Source organism: Salmo salar, chromosome ssa05 (assembly GCF_905237065.1).
Source record: "Salmo salar chromosome ssa05, Ssal_v3.1, whole genome shotgun sequence".
NCBI lineage: Eukaryota > Metazoa > Chordata > Actinopteri > Salmoniformes > Salmonidae > Salmo > Salmo salar.
The window spans coordinates 83280014-83306377 of NC_059446.1; the positions used below are offsets into that span (position 1 = coordinate 83280014).

At 42.2% G+C, this 26364-nt stretch overlaps 1 pseudogene; it reads right to left on the reverse strand.

Moving 5' to 3' along the window:
* Window positions 1-705: 705 nt before the first annotated feature.
* Window positions 706-26364, reverse strand: part of LOC123743057 (polysialoglycoprotein-like) — a 32520-nt pseudogene continuing 6861 nt past the window's right edge.

Genomic DNA, 26364 nt, shown 5'->3' on the forward strand with positions numbered 1-26364 from the left:
TAACTGCATTTAAAGGTTGCGTGTACATGCTCTTTGAATTCATGGCGACTATAAGTACGACGCACACCCCGAGCGTTGATCATGCGGATAGAGAAGGCCTGTATGAACAGACTTCACCTCACGCTTTTCATAGAAATTAACCGGTTAATTTCTCCCATGTAATCGGAGTGGGTGGGAAATCCTGGTAAAACTGTTCCCCCCATCAAACCCTAGGTTAGAGGCGCTACAAGCAACTCTGGGAGAGCTAGGACCTGATAGCAGCCTGCCAGCTAAAGCAGGTTAGCATTGACTTATTTAACCTGAAAGTTTGGATTGTCACTGGGATATGAAGACCAACCGCCAAAACGATGGGCTAATGAGACGAGAGCTGGTTTCACATGTAAGCATTCACTAATAGGAAACCAAGTCAGTCAGGAGAGAAGACACCCAGCAGAGTAATTTAAATGCAAGTTGACAACCGTGATATTAGTTAGCACTGAAACCCCGATTCTAGCAACATCCTCATATGTACCAACCCCAGACACTGTGTTCCACAACCATCAAGTTAAAATGAACTAGAACCCATTCCACATCATGTGATGCTACTAGCATAAATTGACCAACACTGAGCAAATGTAGCTTAAACACAGGGGTCAAAGTATTAATATATTGCAAAATAAATGTTGCCAAGTAGGAACCGCCAAAACAATACTGAGGACACAAGTATTACAGTTAATGTTTAATTGAGCCAAAACAAGCAAATGCAGTTACACACACAGACAACCTGGACTAGAGTACCCATGAACTCTTGCATGTCCCACGTCAGATATCCATGTTTGTGGTCAACGGGGGCTCCGATGAAGCGGTGAACAGTTCCTTAGAGGTAGCGTCGTCAGACGGGGGGCCAGTCGCAGCTTCAGAGGTAGCGTCGTCAGACGGGCCAGTCGCAGCTTCAGAGGTAGCGTCGTCAGACGGGCCAGTCGCAGCTTCAGAGGTAGCGCGCAGACGGGCAGTCGCAGCTTCAGAGGCGCGTCAGACGGGGCCAGTCGCAGCTTCAGAGGTAGCGGCAGACAGTCAGAGGCGTCGTCAGACGGGGGCCAGTCGCAGCTTCAGAGGTAGCGCGCCAGACAGTCCCAGAGGCAGCGTCAGACGGGGGCCAGTCGCAGCTTCAGAGGTAGCGTTCGTCAGACGGGGCCAGTCGCAGCTTCAGAGGTAGCGTCGTCAGACGGGGGGCCAGTCGCAGCTTCAGAGGTAGCGTCGTCAGACGGGGCCAGTCGCAGCTTCAGAGGTAGCGTCGTCAGACGGGGCCAGTCGCAGCTTCAGAGGTAGCGTGCGTCAGACGGGCCAGTCGCAGCTTCAGAGGTAGCGTCGTCAGACGGGCCAGTCGCAGCTTCAGAGGTAGCGTCGTCAGACGGGCCAGTCGCAGCTTCAGAGGTAGCGTCGTCAGACGGGCCAGTCGCAGCTTCAGAGGTAGCGTCGTCAGACGGGCCAGTCGCAGCTTCAGAGGTAGCGTCGTCAGACGGGGGGCCAGTCGCAGCTTCAGAGGTAGCGTCGTCAGACGGGCCAGTCGCAGCTTCAGAGGTAGCGTCGTCAGACGGGCCAGTGGCTGCTTCAGAGGTAGCGTCGTCAGACGGGCCAGTCGCAGCGTCGTCAGAGGACATGCGCCTCAGCTTCTCCTCAGAGGACAGGGCATCATTTGCCTGAGAGCTACCATGGTTTGGAGAAGCTTGGGATTCTACTTCGTTAGTCTCTAAATACTCTATAGAAAAAACAAAAGGAACAGTTGGGTATTCTACAGCAACACATCTGTTCCACACGGTCTAGGCCGAATTGCCAGTCGAATGTTGAACCCAACAGTTTTCAAAGTATATGTTTCAGGCCGTACCTTCTCTGTCTTGTTTAGCGTCAGACCCTATGGATCGGAGCAAGGCCAGGGCATGCTCAATGGAGACGTCATTTGATGACAGCTCTGAAAAACGTAGGTTAAGGTACACAAGCAAAATTACCAAATCAAAGGCTTTGACAACGTTATTTAGACTGAGTTACTCTATGGTGTTGAATGAGTGTCAAACACAGCAGCACCATAGACAGTGACAAAGAACATAGCTAGAAGGGTTGTGGAAAGAAACACTTACCTCCAAGTCTCCTCTGCAGAGAGACTTGATCTTGCTTCTGGGACTTTCCAACAGGGTAACAAGAAACTGAGGAGAAAGTGTTGACAGAAGTTGAGTTCACACAAAATAGCTACATATATTAATAATAGATGACCAATGCGGAAGAAACAGACAGTCAAATTTGAATCTCCAACTTATAAAGTTAAGCATATTTCCCAAACAAATCCCTTCAATCCAAATAAAACGTTAGTGAACCAACCTTTGACAACCCCCACAGTCATCACAAAGAGCAGCAATTCTCTCACACCTCCCATGATCATGAGAATAGTCTGTGTTATCAACAGGTAATGTCTTCCCATGGCCTGTATGAGGCTTATATAGGCCACTAATGACCGTTTACCTGACAAACATGACTTAACGATCAATTAACAAGCTTGATTGAGGTGTTACATTCAGATAGAAATAGACCATGTAGAACATATGTTGATTCTTTGGTGGGCAGGCAATCTTTTCTACTCCATATATTGCATTTATATCTGTAATGTTTAACCCTAATGGTCTCAGAATCTTCAAAGATATTAGGGGAAATAAACACTGTACCCAAATCCACTTTTTACAATGCTCCTGGGAAATGGGTAGGCCTCCACCATACAGTTTTACAGCTGTGATATATTTATTTATTTACATAGATCACATACTTAAATATATATATGTTAGCTGTAGGTAGCTTTGGGATAAAATTCCCATATTGTATTGTTACTAACATAAATCATAATATATCATATTTTCCTCATTTGCTCTGTAGGAGGTTCGTCATATGAAGGACATTCAAGTGGATGTGACCCCTAACCTGACATAATGTAAACGTTATACATTAAGCTCTCTCCCTCAGTGACATGAATTAGTATATTTCATATTCTCAGAACCCAACAGTAGGTTTTAAGGTGTGGCTGCATGTTTGTCGTGGACGCATCGTCACTCTTGATGTTCTTTTTCCAGATTGCAAGTGAAACACCTTTAGATGTGGTAAGTGCCAGTTGGTAACTTTTCCTCACACTTGCTTGTTTAAGGTATGGATGCAACACCCCAGTATGTCTGCAGGGGCTGGTCACTGAGATTTACCATGTTACACATGCTACTAGACTAACCTTCCAAGTAAATATGTTACAAGTCTGAACTGGCCGTCCTTGTCTTTCCTCAACTAATTGAAAGCTCAGGGACAGACATCCTGAACGACTTTGATGTCAGAGCTCCCATCAGCCCTCTACACCTCGCTGTGAGTAAAGCCTACCTGCTCCTGTAGTGGTCTCCATATGACAAATGGCACCCTATTCCCTATTTAGTACACTACTTTTGACCAGATCCTTATAGGCCCTGATCAAAAGTAGTTCACTACATAGGGAATAGGGTGCTATCTGGGAAGCAGGCATGGTGTTGATTTTCCACAGGAAGTTGACTGTCCAGACAGACTCACACACCAAATTCCTATCTATTCCTGATTCGTGTAAAATACATGCATATTCTACACAGTGATGATGAGGATGATTTCCTTATTTTGCCATTTGAGTTAATCAACCTCAGAGGAGAAGTAGAGTGTTTGTTTCTCAATCCCACGCTTGGCAGGGACCTCCGATGTTGATGCTGGGCGGGAGCAAAAATGGGCTCCCGATTGAAAGACTCTGGTCTACTTTAGAGGTCTAGCACTGTATTTCTGTTCAGGCGTACCACTGGTCTACTATAGGACATTGATTATATATCTATTCAGGCGTACCACTGGACTTTGCTTGAGACTGTGTTTGTGTTTCTATTCAGGCGTACCACGGCCACCACCATGCTATGGAGGTTCTGGTTCAGTCTCTGCTGGATCTAGACGTGAGGGACAGCCAGGGGCGCACCCTCTGGACCTGTCTGCCTTAAAAAGCCATGTGGAGTGTGTTGACGTCCTCATCAACCAGGGAGCCTCCATCCTGGTTAAAGACTTCACCCTGAAGAGGACCCCCATCCACACTGCATGTACACATAGAATATCACATAGAGCTTCTGTAATTAAAAAGTTTTCCTGACCAAGATGGCCATTTGTTTGGTCATGTTGCTAGGACGACAATGTCCACTCTAGGGATGTTACATGGTATAGTGTGAAAATACACACTAGACACTGATCTAAGGTCATTTTTTTGTCATGTTCTCCACTAATGATTGAGGATCTAGGGAGGGTAAGCTGATCCTACATCAGTGCACAGGGGAGACTTCTATCCAGAGCCAGGTACACAGCTAGCAGGTGACAGGCTTCGATGGCCTCAGCCCCAAAATTCTTTATTATCTGCTGTGTTAACATCATGAGGATGTCATCTAGCAACACCACTGTTCTAGAAATCTGTCTGTTCATGTGAAGGTTATAGTCGTCCAGCAATCTGCTCATATCCTCTCTGTTTATCCTCCTCTAGCTACCAACGGTCAATCATCTGACATTCTTATATCCTCTCTGTTTATCCTCCTCTAGCTACCAACGGTCAATCATCTGACATTCTTATATCCTCTCTGTTTATCCTCCTCTAGCTACCAACGGTCAATCATCTGACATTCTTATATCCTCTCTGTTTGTCCTCCTCTAGCTACCAACGGTCATTCAGAGTGTTTGCGTTTGCTGATTGGAAATGCTGACCTCCAGAGTGCAGTGGACTTTCAAGACGGGAATAGACAGTAAGTCACTTGGGTTTTGGATACAATTCCTGAAATAAAGAGATTTTGACATTGGGGCTGCATCCCAAATGGCAACCTATACCCTACTTCGTGCACTACTTTAAACCAAAGCCCTATGGGCTCAGGTCAAAAGTAGTGTACGATATAGGGAATAGGGTTGCCATTTGGGACTCAACCCTGGTTATTACCAGTTTTTTGTCTTTTCCACCCTTGTCTGTCAGACGTGGTCAAGTGTAAATATGACTTCTTACATGAGCCTGACAGTGCATCTCACGAAAGACTGAACACTATCTCAGGCTAACATAGTTTGGAAAGCAATTGGCTATTGCTTCAAAGAGAAGACAATGAAAAGACTAATCTGTCTTTTAGTTATCAAAATTCTCAACTTAATTGAGCGAACAGTATTTTTGGCATTGGCTATATCCCCGGTGAGTGTGCATATTCACTTTCTTTATCCCTGGGTCAGTGCCACTTGAAAGTCATATTGAAAAAGATTCTGCTAATCTCTATAGTCATATAAAGTGTAGTAGAATTGCACGATAAAACATATTTTAAAAAGGCCAATTTTTTTTCCTGTAAAGAGAAACATATCTGATATAGCCTAGCCTAGCCTTACTCCATCACGCGCTGCATTGAACAGCCGTTTTTTTGCGAACGGTGATTGAGTTATATTATTAGCCTAAATAATGACTATCCAATTTACTAATCACATTAGCAATAGTTAGCTATCTTACATAAGTCTGTAAATGTGATGATGCATAGAATGCTTTATATTTTTTTTATGGTGAAAATTAGCTTCCCCTTAACTTGAGACTCGCATGCCTATGAGCAAGACAGTTAGGCCTAAACACTCTGTTTTCCTTTGCTAATGTTTCCCCCGTCCGTCCGTCCGTCCGTCGGCTGTCAGTTATGTCGATGACTGTGTACATACGGCACGCCAATCACCAACACCGGAAGTCCCATGACCGTCACAGCCCTAGTTGTATGCTTGAGTTTGTTCAAGAGAGGCTTTGATGCCAGATTTTTGCAGATTTTGCTTTAGTTTTCCTCAGCCTGTGTTTTGTTTCTCTCTCCTTTTCCTGTTAGATGGTGAGGCTGCTTCTCTCCAGAGGAGCCAACATTAATGCTTTTGACAAGAAGGACCGCCGAGCAATCCACTGGGCTGCTTACATGGGTAATGAGTTGACCACATCATTTACATTCTGACTAATGTCCTTATCCCAGTGAGTGAATGAATTGGCTGTGTGTTACCCTCACAGCTCAGCTGTATGGTCTACCTCTAGTGTGTTATTATGTCAGAATGATGGACTAAGTATGTTGATAAGATGTAGGTTTTCAATTGTACTAACACGATGTAGGTATTGCTAATGGTGCTGTGTACCACTGTAAACTAACCTCTCTCCCTCTATATCTCAGCCTATCTCTTTGCATGTCTCTCTCTCTCTCCATCTCTGTTTCTCACTCTGTCTCTCTTCCCCTCCCCCATAGTGCACATTGAGGAGGTGAAACTGCTGGCCTCTCATGGATCAGAGGTGTCCTGTAAAGACAAGAAGGCCTACACCCCTCTCCACTCTGCAGCCTTCAGCGGCATGATCAGCACGGTCAAGCAACTCCTGGACCTTGGGGTGGATGTGAATCAATGCATACATACACCTCCCCGCATTCAACTGTGTAGTCCCTGTTCAATTACAACGCCACGAAAAGACAGAGCTCTAGTGTGTTGGAGAATGATTTCCTTTCAAGTAATGAAGATATGGAGGTTGGGCCAGGGGTTTGGGACCAGGGGGTTGGGACCAGTGTGTTGTGGCCAGGGATTTTTCATAAGAAAGTAATGAAGAGAGGTTGGGCCAGTGCGTTGGGGCCAGGGGGTTTTCATAACCAAGTAATGAAGAGATGGAGATTGGATCCAGAGGGTTGGAGACAGGAGGTTGGAGCCAGTGGGTTGGGACCCAGTGTGTCGGGACCCAGTGTGTCAAGTTTGCTGACGACACGAAGGCGATGAGAGGTCAGAGACTTGGCATTGTGGTGCCAGGACAACCTCTCCCTCAATGCCAGTAAGACCAAGGAGCTGATCGTGGACTACAGGAGCAAGAGGGGAGAGCACGTCCCCATCCACATCAACAGGGCTGTTTCTTGGCGACCTAACATGGCCCACACACACCTGCACAGTCGTGAAGAGGGCGCGCCAGGAGGCTGAAATATTTGGCATGGGCACTCGCATCCTCAAAAAGTTAAAGGGTCTTGCTCTGACCCTACGCACAATCACTAGACTGTATACAAAGCATATGCACACTCACACACACTACATTCACACTCCCACACACACACACACACACACACACAAACCGACACAACCCAAACACACATGCATACACATTACACACTCTCACAAACACACACATCATTTGCAGCTGCTGCTCTGTTCTTTATTTTGCTATTATTATTATATATCCTGATGCCTAGTCACTTTACCCCTGCCTTCTTGTACATATCTACCTCAAATACCTCGTACCCCTGCACACTGATCTGGAACTGGTACTCCTTGTATATAGCTTTATTCTTGGGTATTTTATTCCTCGCGTTACAATATATACAGTACCAGTCAAAAGTTTATTTTTTTTACAATTTTCTACATTGTAGAACATCAAAAATATGAAATAACACATAAGGAATCCTGTAGTAACCAAAAAAGTGTTAAACAAATGAAAATATATTTTATATTTGAGATTCTTCAAAGTAGCTACCCTTTGCCTTGATGACAGCTTTGCACACTCTTGGCATTCACTCAACCAGCTTCATGAGGTACTCACCTGGAATGCATTTCATTTAACAGGTGTGCCTTGTTCAAAGTTAATTTGTGGAATTTATTTCCTTCTTAGTGCGTTTGAGCCAATCACTTGTTTTGTGACAAGGTAGGGGTGGTATACAGAAGATAGCCCTATTTGGTAAAATACCAAGTCCATATTTTTTTACATTTTACATTTTAGTCATTTAGCAGACACTCTTATCCAGAGCGACTTACAGTAGTGAATGCATACATTTCATACAATTTCATACATTGTTTTTTTTCCTGTGCTGGCCCCCCGTGGGAATCGAACCCTCAACCCTGGTGTTGCAAACACCATGCTCTACCAACTGAGCTACAGGGAAGGCATATCATGGCAAGAACTTTGAATGTTTCTTCAAGTGCAGTTGCAAAATCCATCAAGCGCTATGTCTCTCATGAGGACCGCCACAGGAAAGGAAGACCCAGAGTTACCTCTGCTGTAAAGTTCAAGTAACAGACACATCTCAACATCAACTGTTCAGAGGAGACTACGTGAATCAGGCCTTCATGGTCAAATTGCTGCAAAGAAGCCACTACTAAAGAACACCAATAAGAAGAAGAGACTTGCTTGGGCCAAGAAACACCAGCAATGGACATTAGACCGGTGGAAATCTGTCCTTTTGGAAAAGCAATCCAGGTGAAGCTGGTTGAGAGAATGCCAAGAGTGTGCAAAGGGTGGCTACATTGAAGAGTCTATATAAATATAAAATTGATTTTGATATGTTCAACACTTTTTGGTTACTACATGATTCCATATGTCTTATTTCATAGTTTTGAGTTCTTCACTATTATTTTACAATGTAGAAAATAGTCAAAATAAAGAAAAAACCTTTGAATGAGTAGGTGTGTCCAAACTTTTGATTGGTACTGTATATATATATTATATACTGCTCAAAAAAATAAAGGGAACACTTAAACAACACATCCTAGATCTGAATGAAAGAAATAATCTTATTAAATACTTTTTTCTTTACATAGTTGAATGTGCTGACAACAAAATCACACAAAAATAATCAATGGAAATCCAATTTATCAACCCATGGAGGTCTGGATTTGGAGTCACACTCAAAATTAAAGTGGAAAACCACACTACAGGCTGATCCAACTTTGATGTAATGTCCTTAAAACAAGTCAAAATGAGGCTCAGTAGTGTGTGTGGCCTCCACGTGCCTGTATGACCTCCCTACAACGCCTGGGCATGCTCCTGATGAGGTGGCGGATGGTCTCCTGAGGGATCTCCTCCCAGACCTGGACTAAAGCATCCGCCAACTCCTGGACAGTCTGTGGTGCAACGTGGCATTGGTGGATGGAGCGAGACATGATGTCCCAGATGTGCTCAATTGGATTCAGGTCTGGGGAACGGGTGGGCCAGCCCATAGCATCAATGCCTTCCTCTTGCAGGAACTGCTGACACACTCCAGCCACATGAGGTCTAGCATTGTCTTGCATTAGGAGGAACCCAGGGCCAACCGCACCAGCATATGGTCTCACAAGGGGTCTGAGGATCTCATCTCGGTACCTAATGGCAGTCAGGCTACCTCTGGCGAGCACATGGAGGGCTGTGCGGCCCCCCAAAGAAATGCCACCCCACACCATGACTGACCCACCACCAAACCGGTCATGCTGGAGGATGTTGCAGGCAGCGGAACGTTCTCCACGGCGTCAGCAGACTCTGTCACGTCTGTCACGTGCTCAGTGTGAACCTGCTTTCATCTGTAAAGAGCACAGGGCGCCAGTGGCGAATTTGCCAATCTTTTTGTTCTCTGGCAAATGCCAAACGTCCTGCACGGTGTTGGGCTGTAAGCACAACCCCCACCTGTGGACGTCGGGCCCTCAAACCACCCCTCATGGAGTCTGTTTCTGACCATTTGAGCAGACACATGCACATTTGTGGCCTGCTGGAGGTCATTTTGCAGGGCTCTGGCAGTGCTTCTCCTGCTCCTCCTTGCACAAAGGCGGAGGTAGCGGTCCTGCTGCTGGGTTGTTGCCCTCCTACGGCCTCCTCCACGTCTCCTGATGTACTGGCCTGTCTCCTGGTAGCGCCTCCATAGTCTGGACACTACGCTGACAGACACAGCAAACCTTCTTGCCACAGCTCACATTGATGTGCCATCCTGGATGAGCTGCACTACCTGAGCCACTTGTGTGGGTTGTAGACTCCGTCTCATGCTACCACTAGAGTGAAAGCACCGCCAGCATTCAAAAGTGACCAAAACATCAGCCAGGAAGCCTAGGAACTGAGAAGTGGTCTGTGGTCCCCATCTGCAGAACCACTCCTTTATTGGGGGTGTCTTGCTAATTGCCTATAATTTCCACCTGTTGTCTATTCCATTTGCACAACAGCATGTGAAATGTATTGTCAATCAGTGTTGCTTCCTAAGTGGACAGTTTGATTTCACAGAAGTGTAATTGACTTGGAGTTACATTGTGTTGTTTAAGTGTTCCCTTTATTTTTTGAGCAGTGTATATATATTATATATATATATTCTATAGTTTTGTTCTCTGCATCGTTGGGGTGGGCTCGTAAGCAAGCATTTCACGGTAAAGAGTTGATTTGAGAGGGAAAGACAAAGAGCGAGGGAGTCCAAATGTATTCTGACCTAGTCTTTAGTATGAATCCATTTTTAATGAGATGAGTACAAAACATTAAAGGAACAGTTGTCTCCATGTCTCGTCCGTACCTGGTAGAGTATTCGGGTGGGGGTCCCGCAAAGTTCATCCCAATGGCTGGGGGAGGAGGGTAGGCCTCATTGGTCATGTAGGGACATATCTTTTCCAGAGAATCTACCAATTTTCTACCAAATTGCAAGAAATTACCGGGATTCCCGTTCAAACCGAAAGTGCTATTTAGAAGCATATGTTTTATTTAACCAGGTAAGTTGACTGAGAACACATTCTCATTTACAGCAATGACCTGGGGAATAGTTACAGGGGAGGGGGGGTGAATGAGCCAATAGTAAGCTTGGGATGATTAGGTGACCGTGATGGTATGAGGGCCAGATTGGGAATTTAGCCAGGACACCAGGGTTAACACCCCTACTCTAACAATAAGTGCCATGGGATCTTTAGTGACCACAGAGAGTCAGGACACCTGTTTAACGTCCCACCCGAAAGACAGCACATGTCCCCAATCACTGTCCTGGGATATTATTTTAGACCAGAGGAAAGAGTGACTCCTACTGGCCCTCCAACACCACTGTTAAAGGAATTTTATATCTTGATGATAATAATCAATAATCAATTCGCCTTAACTAATGCCCAAGGTTTGTAAGACAATGGGTTAAAATAATTAGGCAAGGACTCAGCTTTCTGCAAAAGGTTTCTGTAGCTTTATTCAGAGAACGTTCTGGCGTCAGGATAACAAAACAGTCATTATATAGTTCTTGCTTACTTACGCACATGCATTTACACAATCCGTTGGTGACCTGCAACCCCCATAAACTTCTCACTCTGTTTTATCACCTTCTGGCTCAGCCTGTTCCTTTCCTTCAAGGTTAGGAACTCTCTGAAGTTTTACTCCTTGACCATCTGCTTTTGTAGCTATACTAATTGCATACACATTTCTTTCCCTCCAGTGGTTCCTGGACTTTCCCGAACTAATCAGACCAATCGATCCCTACATTGACTCATTACATTGATTATTCATTAACCCTGCTGTATGACTAATAATTCATCGATGGTTTATTGATTCATTTACCTTTATTAGATAATTCTCTTATAATTCCACCCTTAAATGATTCAATAATTCACCATGATGATCAGATGCTATATGAGAACCCTACTAATCACATTCCTATATATGTAATACACTAATTATACGCTATATGGAAAAAGTTACAAATAGTAACGCTATATGGAAAACAAATAATCACACGCTATATGGAAACACAACAATCACACGCTTATATGGAAATTAATTGTGACAAGGATTAAAAACCAAACCAATACATGAATATTCATCCTCTCCTATTACTGTCCTAGGCCTATTTCCAATTATGACACCGATTCAGGATTTTCATCTCATTTTCATTAAAGGAACAGTCTATCAAAACATTGGAAAATTTATCCTCCCCTAATAGTGAAAATTGTTTCATCAAACATTGGCTCCTCGTTATTGAAAGAAACGGAGCCATCTCTGCGCCTAGGCCCGGACCATCCCACCGATCGGAGCTCGGGAATTGGTCCATACTCTCACCATCTGCTGCGTCATCGATCTCTCTAGAGTCCTGGTGATTAAAACCCTCACACATGGGACGAGCAGACAACATCCACACAACACAAACACACTCATATGGGTGAAAAGCAGCCCATAATACAGTTCTTACAACACTTTTCCATTTCCCAAACATGGGATGTGTTATCAGGAATGTACGTGTAGCGCTGAACCTAATCATTCTACCTACACTGCCCTCTTCTGCCAATAACATATCGAGAGTCAGTCTATTTTACCAGGTCATGAGGGGAGGTGGCGGATAATTGGTCAGAGAACCTCTTTACTGCATTCTTTCATTCGATGTGGAATCTCTGTTGATTATTAAAGATGTCATTATTCCAATCCACATTTCATTTATTGTCAACCACTGCAAAATAATGTGAGTGTTAAAGCCTTCCAGTTTGTGATTCATAGCTTTGTATTCATCTGGAACTTCCCTGAGGATGCCAATAGCATCCATCTTGTAAAGCTACTCCCATCCTGGTAAAACTCCTCCTGTGCCTACTACTTTAGCCTCCCTATAACTTTGGCCTCTGATGACTAACTCGAACTGGTTGGTTTAATAACCCAGGGCGCAAGTTCCCTAACCACCCTTTGTGGTAATTTCTGTCGTATGCACATCCTTTACTGGTACTGGCCCACCCTACATCAGTTATAGGTGCTATGAGGTTAAACATTTTCTCCTGTGCTTTCAAACTTAAGTCAGTCACATAACCTCTATGGGCTGGGTGGGACGCCTTACGTCCACCTACTCAACAGCCAGTTGAATCCTGTGGCGTGTATTGAAATACCTTAGATATGCTATTACTTCCAATTTTTCAAAAATACGACTATTTTACACCATTTTAAAGATAAGACTCAAGTTAATCTAACCACACTGTCCGATTTCAAAAAGGCTTTACAACGAAAGCAAAACATTAGATTATGTCAGCAGAGTACCAAGCCAGAAATAATCAGACACCCATTTTTCAAGCTAGCATATAATGTCACATAAACCCAAACCACAGCTAAATGTAGCACTAAGCTTTGATGATCTTCATCAGATGACAACCCTAGGACATTATGTTATACAATACACGCATGTTTTGTTCAATCAAGTTCATATTTATATCAAAAAACAGCTTTTTACATTAGCATGTGACTAGCATGTGACTAGCATTCCCAACCGAACACTGCCGGTGAATTTACTAAATTACTCACGATAAACGTTCACAAAAGCATAACAATTATTTTAAGAATTATAGATACAGAACTCCTCTATGCACTCGATATGTCCGATTTTAAAATAGCTTTTGGTGAAAGCACATTTTGCAATATTCTCAGTAGATAGCCCGCATCACAGGGCTAGCTATTTAGACACCCAGCAAGTTTAGCACTCATCAAAGTCAGATTTACTATAAGAAAAATGTTATTACCTTTGTTGTCTTCTCGTCAGAATGCACTCCCAGGACTTCTACTTCAATAACAAATGTTGGTTTGGTCCAAAATAATCCATCGTTATATCCAAACAGCGGCGTTTTGTTCGTATGCGTTCTAGACACTATCCTAAAGGGTAAATAAGGGTGGGAGCATGGTGCAATTACGTGACAAAAAAATTCTAATATTCCATTACCGTACTTTCGAAGCATGTCAACCGCTGTTTAAAATCAATTTTATGCCATTTGTTCTCATAAAAAAGCGTATAATATTTCGACCGGGAATCTGCTTAGGTAAACAGACAAAGGGAAAAGAAAGCATTCAGTTCGCGGGCGTCGCCTAAGCCCATAGTAGCTCTGATGGCCAATTGCCAAAGCGATAATGTGTTTCAGCCAGAGCCTGCACCGATATCGTTCAGCTTTTCCGGCTCTGAGAACCTATGGGAAGCCGAGGAAGTGTCACGTTATTGCACAGATCCTGAGTCTTCTAATAAAAAAAGAGCCAAGATGAAAAACTACTTCTCAGACAGGCCACTTCCTGCTTGAAATCTTCTCGGAGTTTTGGCCAGCCATATGAGTTCTGTTATACTCCCAGACACCATTCAAATAGTTGTAGAAACTTTAGGGTGTTTTCTATCCAAAGCCAATAATTATAGTGCATATTCTAGTTACTGGGCAGGGAGTAAGTAACCAGATTAAATCGGGTACGTTTTTTTATCCAGCCTTCCGTGTCAATACTGCCCCCTAGCCCTAACAGGTTAACGATTACTTTCAGCCATTAAAATCATCTAAGTTTCGGTGCCATTCTTGTATCTATAACACTGGTATTCATCCGGAATTTAGGTGAACCGAGGTGGGTTGGCTGAGTACTTCAATCTGGCTAACCCCAATTCCTGTACAGTTGTCTGCTTCCCCCAGGAAATTGTTTAATGTTTACCTTAAATTCTACATCTTGATCTTCTTTGATTCCTTATTCTGTATGTCACTCTTATCAGTGTGACTATATAGTTTATCTTCTACTTCTTCTCAAGACAACTGCAGTATCCAATGATTAGTACAGGAAGGTGGTGGATCTGAATGTATCAGAAAGGTGTACCAAACTATGATGCAGCTCAGAGTCTCTACCTTCCCAAAAACCTGTCAATTCTCTCCTGCCCTTAGTCGATCTGCTAAGGTAACACCCCCATACTCACACCTCTATGAGACACAGTGATGAACGGTCGGATAGGGAATCTTCGTTAAAGAGGTAACCCCGGACCATGTTGGTATCGGTTCTTCTCCCTAACTCTGTGTGTGATCAGCAGTGTTCATATGTGTACATACCTCCTTGCATGGGTAACGTGGACCCAAGTGACTCTCAGCTTTTCTAATGGCAAAGGCAGTGGTTTAAAAGAACCTGGTATGGGCCTTCCCAACGGTGTTGCTTCCAGTTTTTTCTCCTCAGGGACTGGATCCACACCCAGTCTCCTGGTTGGATTGAGTGAATCACCTTCTCCTGTAATTCACCTGTGGGACACAAAATCTTGGACATATAGGTTTGGTTAACAAACAGTCTTCTCATGTGCTTTGCTAGTATTTCTTCAACTTCTATGTCTACCTGTTCTGGTATCTCTAACTCTGGCATTCTATAGGCTCTACCTGATTAGCTAAACTGTCATCCATCATTTAAAGAGATGGCTCCTAGTAAACCAACTCTAGGGATAATATCTTGACTTAATATTTTAGCTACCATAATCATGTCCACCAAGTAAGTTGGGAACGCTTCTAACCATTTGCTATACTTATCTATTCTTGTTAAACACCCTTCTTCCCCTCATTTGGAATATCTCAATAAGGTACATTTCCAACTGTTGGAATGGATATCTTACAAAAAAAAAAAAAGTTTAAGTAATTATCCTCTAGGCCATCACTCTTTCCTAACTACTCTCTACCTCCCCTTGATACATTGCTTAGCCTGTATCAATATTGCTGCGTATCCATACAATGTCTTTGGTAGGATAAGTAAATTATCCTTATGTCAGACCTTCTCTTGTAGGATGCCCCATTTCATTTTCCACATGTCCAATTCTCCCTGGGGCCTTCATCCTTGGCTATAATTTAACAATCCTCTGTCAAGTGTTTTACCTTCTTTAAGATGTATCTGTGCTGTTTTGTATGGTTTTAAAATGTCTATGTGCTTGTCTGTGTAAATAGTAACTTTCTCCTTTCTTATTTCACCGGTTCTAGTCATACTGCTACTATTTGGCCTACTGTGCAGAATAGTGTCTGGGCAATGGTTCAGTGTCTAACACCTGGAAACCAACTAAGCTTTCATTGCCCTTTTTAGTTACGGTAACAATTACTTTCAACAAAATTATACTAATCTCCTCCTAGCGAATTTACCAAACATAAACTTAAAATCAAAACTAAAATACATGCCTGCCAATGGAGCCGATAGTCTCTCCATGAATTAATATCCTGGAGCTTAGTGAACCCAAAATTCTCTTCCTATCTACTCCTGCTGGCCCCCTCCTTTCTTCCTACTACTCCCCAACCCTCAAGGTTTCAGCAGTGCAGGGGAGGATTTCTCCGTCTGTCCTTCTCTGTCTCCAGTTTTTCTCTCATAATATGGTTGTTTCCAAATATAGACTAAATGTCTCATTGTCTCCTTGGTTGCACTCCTGAACCTTAGAAAAATCCACCTGTCTAGATATTGCATATCTACTTAAATTTATCTCGATACCTCAATAATCCTGGATCACCTACAGATGTCATATATCCCTGTCCTGTTGACATAAGTCTACCATTATTAAACTTATTCACAACAAAATATGGTAATATTATATCCATTCCACAGCCTTGTTGTGTTAACCTCTTACATCTAGACGTTCCGCTAGCGGAACACCTGCTCCAATATCCAATGATGGGCGTCGCGAAATACAAACTCCTCTAAAATCCGAAAACTTCCATTTTTCAAACATATGACTTTTACAGTATTTTAAAGACAAGACTCTCGTTAATCTAACCACACTGTCCGATTTCAAAAAAGGCTTTACAGCGAAAGCAAAACATTTACATTATGTCAGCAGAGTACCCAGCCAGAAATAATCAGACACCCATTTTCAAGCTAGCATATAACGTCACGCAAAAACAAAACCACAGCTAAATGCAGCACTAACCTTTGATGATCTTCATCAGATGACAACCCTAGGACATTATGTTATACAATACACATGTTTTGTTCAATCAAGTTCATATTTATATCAAAACCAGCTTTTACATTAGCATGTGACGTTCCGAACTAGCATACCCCGCAAACTTCCGGGAATTCGCTAACATTTTACTAAATTACTCACGATAAACGTTCACAAAAAGCATAACAATTATTTTAGAATTATAGATACAGACCTCCTCTATGCACTCGATATGTCCGATTTTAAAATAGCTTTTGGTGAAAGCACATTTGCAATATTCTAAGTACATAGCCCAGGCATCACGGGCTCGCTTATTTAGACACCCCGGCAAGTTTAGCACTCACCATAATCATATTTACTATTATAAAAGTTTCATTACCTTTTGTTGTCTTCGTCAGAATATACACCCAGGACTGCTACTTCAATAACAAATGTTGGTTTGGTCCAAAAATAATCCATCGTTATATCCGAATAGCGGCGTTTTGTTCGTATGCGTTCAAGACACTATCCGAAATAGTAAAGAAGTGTCACGCGCATGGCGCAATTACGTGACAATAAAATTCTAAGTATTCCATTACCGTACTTCGAAGCTATGTCAACCGCTGTTTAAAATCAATTTTTACGACATTTTTCTCGTAGAAAGCGACAATATTCCGACATGGGAATCTCCTTTTCGGCAAACAGAGGAAAAAATCCCAAAGGCGGGGGTGGTCGGGGTCACGCGCTAAGCCAGTGTCTCTTGATCGGCCACTTGAGAAAGGCGATAATGTGTTTCAGCCTGGGGGCTGGAATGACGACATTCAGTTTTTTTCCCGGGCTCTGAGCGCCTATGGACGACGTGGGAAGTGTCACGTTAGAGCAGAGATCCTTAGTAAATGATAGAGATGGAAAAGAAGTTCAACAAATGGTCAGAGAGGCCACTTCCTGTAAAGGAATCTCTCAGGTTTTGACCTGCCATTTGAGTTCTGTTATACTCACAGACACCATTCAAACAGTTTTCCAAAATTTAGGTGTTTTCTATCCATATGTAATAAGTATATGCATATTCTAGTTACTGGGTAGGAGTGGTAACCAGATTAAATCGGGTATGTTTTTTTATCCAGCCGTGTCAATGCTGCCCCCTAGCCCTAACAGGTTAAGGAAGCCTACCCTTAGTCTAAAGCTTTGCCCTTTTAGTCCTCTCATTGGTTCAAAATTATCAATTGTGTTTAAGAACTTTAACTCCTCATAATTATCAGTTCTACAAATTCCCTTAAAATCAATATCACCAATGACCTTAAATTCACCATCCATGGCTTTTCAATGTGGCTGATCAGACCACACAGGAAGAGTCACCAGAGGGGTCAAAAGTCATACCACCCTTTCGGGAACCGTGATTTCTTACTACATTAAACAAATTAAAGCTAAGAACTTTATTTACATTTTTGTATCCCAGGGTCCCAGAACATTTCCTATCAAAAGAATTTCACGGTTTAATTAAACTCAGAAAACAAAACTTCCAAAATGCCATGTGTGTAAAAACCCCTTTAACCTGTTGGGTCTAGGGGGCAGCATTTGCACGTCTGGATAAAATTTTACCCGATTTAATCTGGTTACTAATCCTACCCAGTAACTAGAATAGCCATATACTTATTATATATGGATAGAAAACATCCTAAAGTTTCCAAAACTGTTTGAATGGTGTCTGTGGAGTATAACAGAACTCATTTGGCAGGCAAAACCCTGAGACATTTTCTGACTGGAAGTGGATAACCTGATGTGTTGTATTGACTTTTAAACCTATCCCATTGAAAACACAGGGGTTTAGGAATATTTTGGCACTTCCTATTGCTTCCACTAGATGTCACCAGCCTTTACAAAGTGTTTTGAGTCTTCTGGAGGGAGATCTGACCGAACAAGAGCTATGGAACGGTGATGTCCCATTAGACACCTCGGGTTACTTCATGTTGGGTACCCTTTTCAATACGTTATAAAAGACTGTGCATTCGCTCACCTTGAATACTATTCATGTTCTGCTAAAAAGGCCCAAAGATTTATGCTATACAACGTTTGACATGTTTGAACGAACGGAAATATATTTTTCCCCTCGTTCATGACGAGAAGTCCGGCTGGCTTACATCATGTGCCTAACGAGACGGAGATTTTTGGATATAATTGATGAGCTTTTTGAACAAAACTACATTCGTTATGGACCTGTGATACCTGGAAGTGACATCTGATGAAGAGAATCAAAGGTAATGGATTATTTACATAGTATTTTCGATTTTAGATCTCCCCAACATGACGTCTAGTCTGTATCGCCCAACGCGTATTTTTCTGGGCACAGTGCTCAGATTATTGCAAAGTGTGATTTCCCAGTAAGGTTATTTTTTAAATCTGGCAAGTTGATGTGCGTTCAAAAGATGTAAATCTATAATTCTTTAAATGACAATATAATATTTTACCAATGTTTTCTAATTTTAATTATTTAATTTGTGACGCCTTGACCTTGACTGCGGTTATTGGAGGGAAACGATTTCCTCAACATCAATGCCATAGAAACGTTTGTTTTTGTATATAAATATCAACTTGATAGAACTAAAAATGCATGCATTGTCTAACATAATGTCCTAGGAGTGTCATCTGATGGAGATTGTAAAAGGCTAGTGTATCATTTTAGCTGGTTTTATGGTTTTGGTGACCCTGTCTTTGACTTGACAAAACATTACACACAACTCTTGTAAATGTACTGTCCTAACATACTCTAAATTTATGCTTTCGCGTAAAACCTTTTTGAAATCGTAAAACGTGGTTAGATTAAGGAGATGTTTATCTTTCAGATGGTGTAACATAGTTGTATTTTTGAAAAAATTTGAATTTTGACATTTATTTGGATTCAAATTTGCCGCTCTTGAAATGCACCTGCTGTTGATGGAGGTGCACCACGGGTGGCACGCTACGTCCCACCTAGCCCCAAGAGGTTGAGATATCATGTCCCTAGGAATTTTTTTTTTCCAAAGAGAGCTAAGCGCTCTTTTTCCATAAAATAAGTACTTGGTAGCAAGCGTTTCATCCTACCACACTGATTCAAAAAACCCAAAAGTTGATCTATAAACAAAAACTTCATAGTACGTATAACTCCATTGTACTCGCACTACCGCGGTTACACTCCATTCCCCCTTACAAATAGCGCGTCCTCGAGTTAGCTTGTGACTCTACGTCCTACAGGAACGCGCAGACGGCCAGGCTCACGCGACAACTATAATTAATTTACACTGTTCCCTGCGAAATAAAATAAACTCGCCCTGTAATCCACCCCTTTCTGACCTGACATTGTTTCATGCAATGAAAACATAATGTTAGCATACATCCACTTCCCGTTCAAATCACTGGTGTTACTAAACAATCAAACCACGAATCTATAACCAGAATTTATCACCAAACTTTTTACGATTCCATTATTCAGACCAGAATCGCTTCCAGCCACATATGTTTTCAGTGCTCACAACCAACGCTTCTCATTTTACCCGACGCATTTAAAAAATAATATATATCTCTTTTCAAACAGCGTTCTGCTTACCTCTATCGTTAAGATTAAACCCAATGTTACAACTTTATCTCTCCTTGCTTACTCTTATGAAATGTCCAAGGGTTTAAAATATCATGTATATCACCACAATTCTGTCGGCAATTATTACTTTCCGCTCCTTATAATTCATTAGATTTAGGTAACTGCCTTTTCCTTGATTCGTCATTGAAATACAACTCCCATTCTCTATAAATCATTTAAGCAGGCCATTTAGACCACAAACAACGTACTTTATCAATTCGCTTCCGCTATTATTTTGAATGAATCTGTCTTTCAATTTAACTCAACAAGCTATCAAAGCATTTGGTTTCTATCTTAAACAAACACTAACAACCGTATGCTTCCTAGTCATAACATAAAAATAATTAAATTAAATTTTAGTCCCATGGTGCATGGGCTGGGAACCGAACCCGGCCCCCCGCATAGCATGGCAAGAATTCTACCACTGAACCAAAATGCTATTGCTTAGAGCTGCAATTCCGGTGGTTGTGTCCTACTCGGTCATAACGTTTACAGGCTGTTTTACAGTTTCTGGCGAAATGTCCTGTTCTATCTCAATTAAAACACCACTTCTCTCCGTCTTTGTCAGCGCGTCTCCCTGTTTTTTTCCCCTTCTGTCTACAGTGACTGTCTCTATCCACTTTTCTCAATAAGTTCATAAATCCTGTTCTCCTCTCTGTCTATCCCTAAACTGTCTCTGTCTATGGTTCCTTGGTGGGGCCGCCTACAATCCTCTGCCATGTGGCCGGTTATATTGCAGTTGTAGCACTTTCTGTCCTTAGGTTCTATCCACTTTCTACTCTCCCTGTTTCCCCTTTCTTTTTAAAATCTTTCCTCTTTTTCCCTGCAATTTCTCCAAGAGTGGCGATCAAATGTTCTGCTCCTGTCTGTTCTTTCTTACTTTTCTTTTCTTGCCATTATGCTCATGGTGTATAGCATACCTCTTTACTTCGGCCAATGTGGCTGTTCCCCACCCTATCAGAGTCTCTTTTATGATTTGACAAATTTCAGGCTCCATACCACTCCAAGAAGGCTATTTTTAACTGTTGGTGGTAAGGTCCGTCGTCTCCCTGTCTAGGCTCTACCAGTCCACTATTAGCATTGAACACATCTCTCAGTCTCTCTAAATACTGGCAAACAGTTTCCCCATCCCCTTGTTTACACTCATGTATTTTTTGAAAAGTCTGCATGTCTATGGTAATAGTCCCTAAGATTATTACAGAGCTGTGTCAATTTGTCTGCATAATCCCCATCTCCTGCCATGGTAAAACCGGTTCTTCTCCTTGCCCTGGAACCCAGGCTCCCTTCACTGCTGCCCAGTCTTTCCCCACTATCTGTCGGACAGCCCTTTCCAATTCTCCTGTATTTAGTTTAAAAATTCTCGGTCAGTCCCACCATATCTCTCCTAAACCCTTCTATTCCTGTTTTTTGGATGTGCTATTCCCTCAACTGCTCTTGCTACATCTCTCTGAGTCCAGGGTCGATACATTTACATTACATTTACATTTTAGTTCATTTAGCAGACGCCTTATCCAGAAGCGACTTACAAATTGGTGCATTCACCTTATAATATCCAGTGGAACAACCACTTTACAATAGTGCATCTAAATCTTTTAGGGGGTTAGAAGGATTACTTTATCCTATCCCAGGTATTCCTTGAAGAGGTGGGGTTTCAGGTGTCTCCGGAAGGTGGTGATTGACTCCGCTGTCCTGGCGTCGTGAGGGAGCTTGTTCCCACCATTGGGGTGCCAGAGCAGCGAACAGTTTTGACTGGGCTGAGCGGGAACTGTGCTTCCTCAGAGGTAGGGAGGCCAGCAGGCCAGCGGTGGATGAGCGCAGTGCCCTCGTTTGGGTGTAGGGACTGATCAGAGCCTGAAGGTATGGAGGTGCCGTTCCCCTCACAGCTCCGTAGGCAAGCACCATGGTCTTGTAGCGGATGCGAGCTTCGACTGGAAGCCAGTGGAGAGGAGCGGAGGAGCGGGGTGACGTGAGAGAACTTGGGAAGGTTGAACACCAGACGGGCTGCGGCGTTCTGGATGAGTTGTAGGGGTTTAATGGCACAGGCAGGGAGCCCAGCCAACAGCGAGTTGCAGTAATCCAGACGGGAGATGACAAGTGCCTGGATTAGGACCTGCGCCGCTTCCTGTGTGAGGCAGGGTCGTACTCCGCGAATGTTGTAGAGCATGAACCTACAGGATCGGGTCACCGCCTTGATGTTGGTGGAGAAACGACAGGGTGTTGTCCAGGGTCACGCCAAGATACATTTGTAAGATATCCGATTGATCAGCTTCGCCTGCCCTAGGATTAGGAAGCTCTATGAGAGGACACTGATCCTCCTCCCAATCTGATTGAACCTCCTCAGCCCTGGCTTATTATACAGCGCCAGTCGCTTTTTAAGGTTAGACTCTCTTGGTTCTGGCTCTTCTTTCCTCTCCTTTGAGGATTTACCACCCATGTTTATTCAATTACTGTTATTCCTATTGTCACAATATGTGTGTACTTACTCAATTACTTCGTTTATTTTCTAATATGTATTCTCACTTTCTATGGGTGTAACCTCCTTCCTCCTGTTTGGAATAATCAGACCTATTTTGCGCCTCTGGTAGATCTCGATTATCCCCTCTAAAATGTATTTTGACAGGCGATCTATATTCATACAAATTATGTCCCTGACCTACGTTCTTATAAATGTTATTATTATATTTGCTCCATATTATGTTTTCCGCCTAATATATTATTGACCAGGTATCATTTAGGTCTCAATATTAGCTCCAATTCTCACAATCTATGTGTATGCTTCTATAATTCTGTTATTATACTTAAATCTCACAATCTATGTGTGTGCTCTACTGTTATCTCACTTACTCCTGTTAGTCCTATACTAACGTAACTTACTTATCTTTATTTCGCCTTCTATATTACGTTTTCCGGCTACTGTACTTCGACCAGTTTTACTGTTAGGTCTTACTGCAACCAGTTTTACTGTTGGGTCTTACTGCAACCAGTTTTACTGTTAGGTCTTACTGCAACCGGTTTTACTTTTTAGGTCTTACTTAGATCTGTGACCCAGTGCCGCCAACACTAACATAGATACTTTTGTCTTAAACTTTCTCTACATTAGATTATATGGACGGTATACCCGATACAAATCTTACTTTTTGTTAGTTTTACGGTTAATATCCTCCCTCACATTTATCTTGACCAATGCTTAATAGGAACCTAATCCAGTCCATTCTAAGTCAATTTTTAGTAAGTTTAGAATTTAACCCCAAACTAATGAATAAAGATTACTGACCTTATTTTGCAGCTGAGAATTCAATGTAGGTTGGATCTCGTCACCGCTTCTGTCACATACCAGTTTGCCACCGGCCTGTAAAGAACCCACAGAAAAGGGCCGGGTCTTTGATTTACGGATATTTCATCCGCCCGTGCACGGTTTCGGTGTCTCCTTGGAAACGACAGGAGCGGGTATTGAAATCCGGCTCGAAGGACCAATTGTTAAAGGAATTTTATATCTTGATGATAATAATCAATAATCAATTCGCCTTGACTAATGCCCAAGGTTTGTAAGACAATGGGTTAAAATAATTAGGCAAGGACTCAGCTTTCTGCAAAAGGTTTCTGTAGCTTTATTCAGAGAAGGTTCTGGCGTCAGGATAACAAAACAGTCATTATATAGTTCTTGCTTACTTACGCATGTTATGAGAATTTTGTTCCCAATGTTCATAAACTGAACTTCAATTAAACTACTCAGTCTGCACCCCAGAGTTTGTAAGGTTCTGGTTAAATGACACAGACGGAGGCCCAGCCTACAATAGTCAACCAAGTTTATTCACGAGGAGCTCAGAATATCATACAATGTACATAGCCTTTATACCTAACATTTGGTCATATCATATGTCATACCCCTTACAGATGCCCCCTCCTCTTCTTTAACACTGTCAATGCTTATTTACAAGTCTTCTCCATCACAAATCCTGCCCCATGTTACATAATCTACTGCAAGCCTAAAGTTTTCTCCCCTCTCTGGGTGGGGGAGACCTTCTTCCTGTTATCAGTTTCACTGTGGTCACAAGTTGTCTTCTGTCTGGTAACAGTTCCCCTTTTTCCCTTGAATGTCTTGCCTATATTGCTAAATCATTAAGCTTAAACTTTTCCAACACACACACATTAGTACATTCATCTTATAATCACTCGGTTATACCTTTTCAGGGTGAAATCATTTAGTCAAACCTTTAATCATATAATTTCCATTACAACGCACATGCATTTACACACAATCCGTTGGTGACCTGCAACCCCCATAAACTTCTCACACTGTTTATCACCTTCTGGCTCAGCCTGTTCCTTTCCTTCAAGGTTAGGAACTCTCTGAAGTTTTACTCCCTTGACCATCTGCTTCTGTAGCTATACTAATTGCATACACACATTTCTTCCCCTCTCCAGTGGTTCCTGGACTTTCCGGAACTAATCAGACCAATCGATCCCTACATTGATCATTACATTGATTATTCATTAACCCTGCTGTATGACTAATAATTCATCATGGTTTATTGATTCATTTACCTTTATTAGATAATTCTCTTATCAACCACTTCCAGCAGCAACTGGTCTCCAATCTAGGGACTGACCAGAACCAACCCTGCTTAGCTTCAGAAGCAAGCCAGCTGTGGGATGCAGGGTGTTAAGCAGCGAATAAGATCCAACATGATTATACCACTCTACATGGAGAAATATACACTAATGGGTTCTTGTATTTGTTACTATTTAATCAACTCAAAGTCACCACACTATTTCATTGATGTAGCCTAGTTTTAACCGGTCTATGAGGCACTGTTGGCGACGGGTCAAATATGAGGTTATTACAGTAGCCTACCTTTCACTAAAAGATGCATTTTGGTCCTTTCCTCTCCCCTTACACCTGGCTATCAAGGGAATTTGGGAAGGTTGTGGCTGTTTATACTTCGGTTATTGTGATGATTTTGTCAGAGGAAACAAATCTGAATCTCTGATAATCTAACAGTTACGCTGTAGCGGAGATTCAGCACAATGGATAGCGCCGCAGTTGATCAATTGCACGTGAATCTAAACCCGCAGTTTATCATGTGCCATTCTTCAGCTATATTTACATCAAATCTTCTCAGGCCTACCTATTGCATCTGTTCTCCAGCAATAAAGTCAATTATCAAGTTAATATTCATTTAGTCACAGCATAAATTAAACGTGAGCCTACACAATCAAATTAACTTGTCAAGACCCTGCCATTCTTCTCCGTTATTACTTTTATTCAGGACAAAATACCCCCAGTTCTCGCATTATTTTACAGACTTGGTCAGAAAGGGTAACTGATTCTCAAGACCCAGACAAACAAATGTAGAATAACATTCAATACACAATCTTAGGCTACATAACAGGGGTGGAAATCCCAGGAGGGACGGGGGGTACACGACCCCCCATCCTGGGAAAAATATGATTTGTCCCCCCAATATATCACTGTAAACATTACTCTGTAATTTAAATAATAATAATAATACGCAATGAAAGCAATTGTGCTGATTATAGACACTTAATAGCGCTTTTTTAAGTTTCAAAAGATTGCGACCCCCCACCCTTTGCCTCACAATGGTATGATCCACTGCCAGTTCCTTAGTTGGCAAGGTAACAGAGGGTTCGTATCTACTGTCTGAAAGGCACTCAATGCACGTGACTGACATGAGGTTAATCCAGTCAATCGCGCCATAGCAATGTTTTGTTTTATGTTGGCAGGGTTCAAACACACACACACACACACTAGCTGAATTTGCAGAGCTAGTGTGCAAATATTAACTATTAAGCTAGCTAGTACCTATTCCATTTATGTGGCGTCGTCAAAGATGGAATCTTTGCTATCGTCAATTTATTCCAAGATCAGCAATGTAAGTTAGTGCTTCAAAGTCCCTGTGATAAGGTTAGCGATAAACTGAAGTCCAAACTGAACAGAACTACACTCTCTTCTACCGTTGTCTTAAATATATTTAATGGTCTCGTTGCAAAAACTAAATTGTCGCAAGGTAACTTTTATTTATTTTATTTCACCTTTATTTAACCCGGTAGCAAAGATTATAGCAAACACCACTGAAACGGAATTTGTGCTCGCTAGCTTTGCAAATTCAGCTATTGTTGGAAGCCAGCCAATATGAAACAAACGGTTAAAATTACAAAAGATTGCAGCATATGTTGTGTAAATGGTGAACTCATACAGCTGTCAACTCTTGTCACTGCAATCCGTTTCACATTTGCTAGCTACCTTTTAGATCGAAGCCCATATAGAATGATAGAAGATATGATAGAAGCCCATCTCCTACTGTAAATAACCTACACACTGTGTGTGTGTGT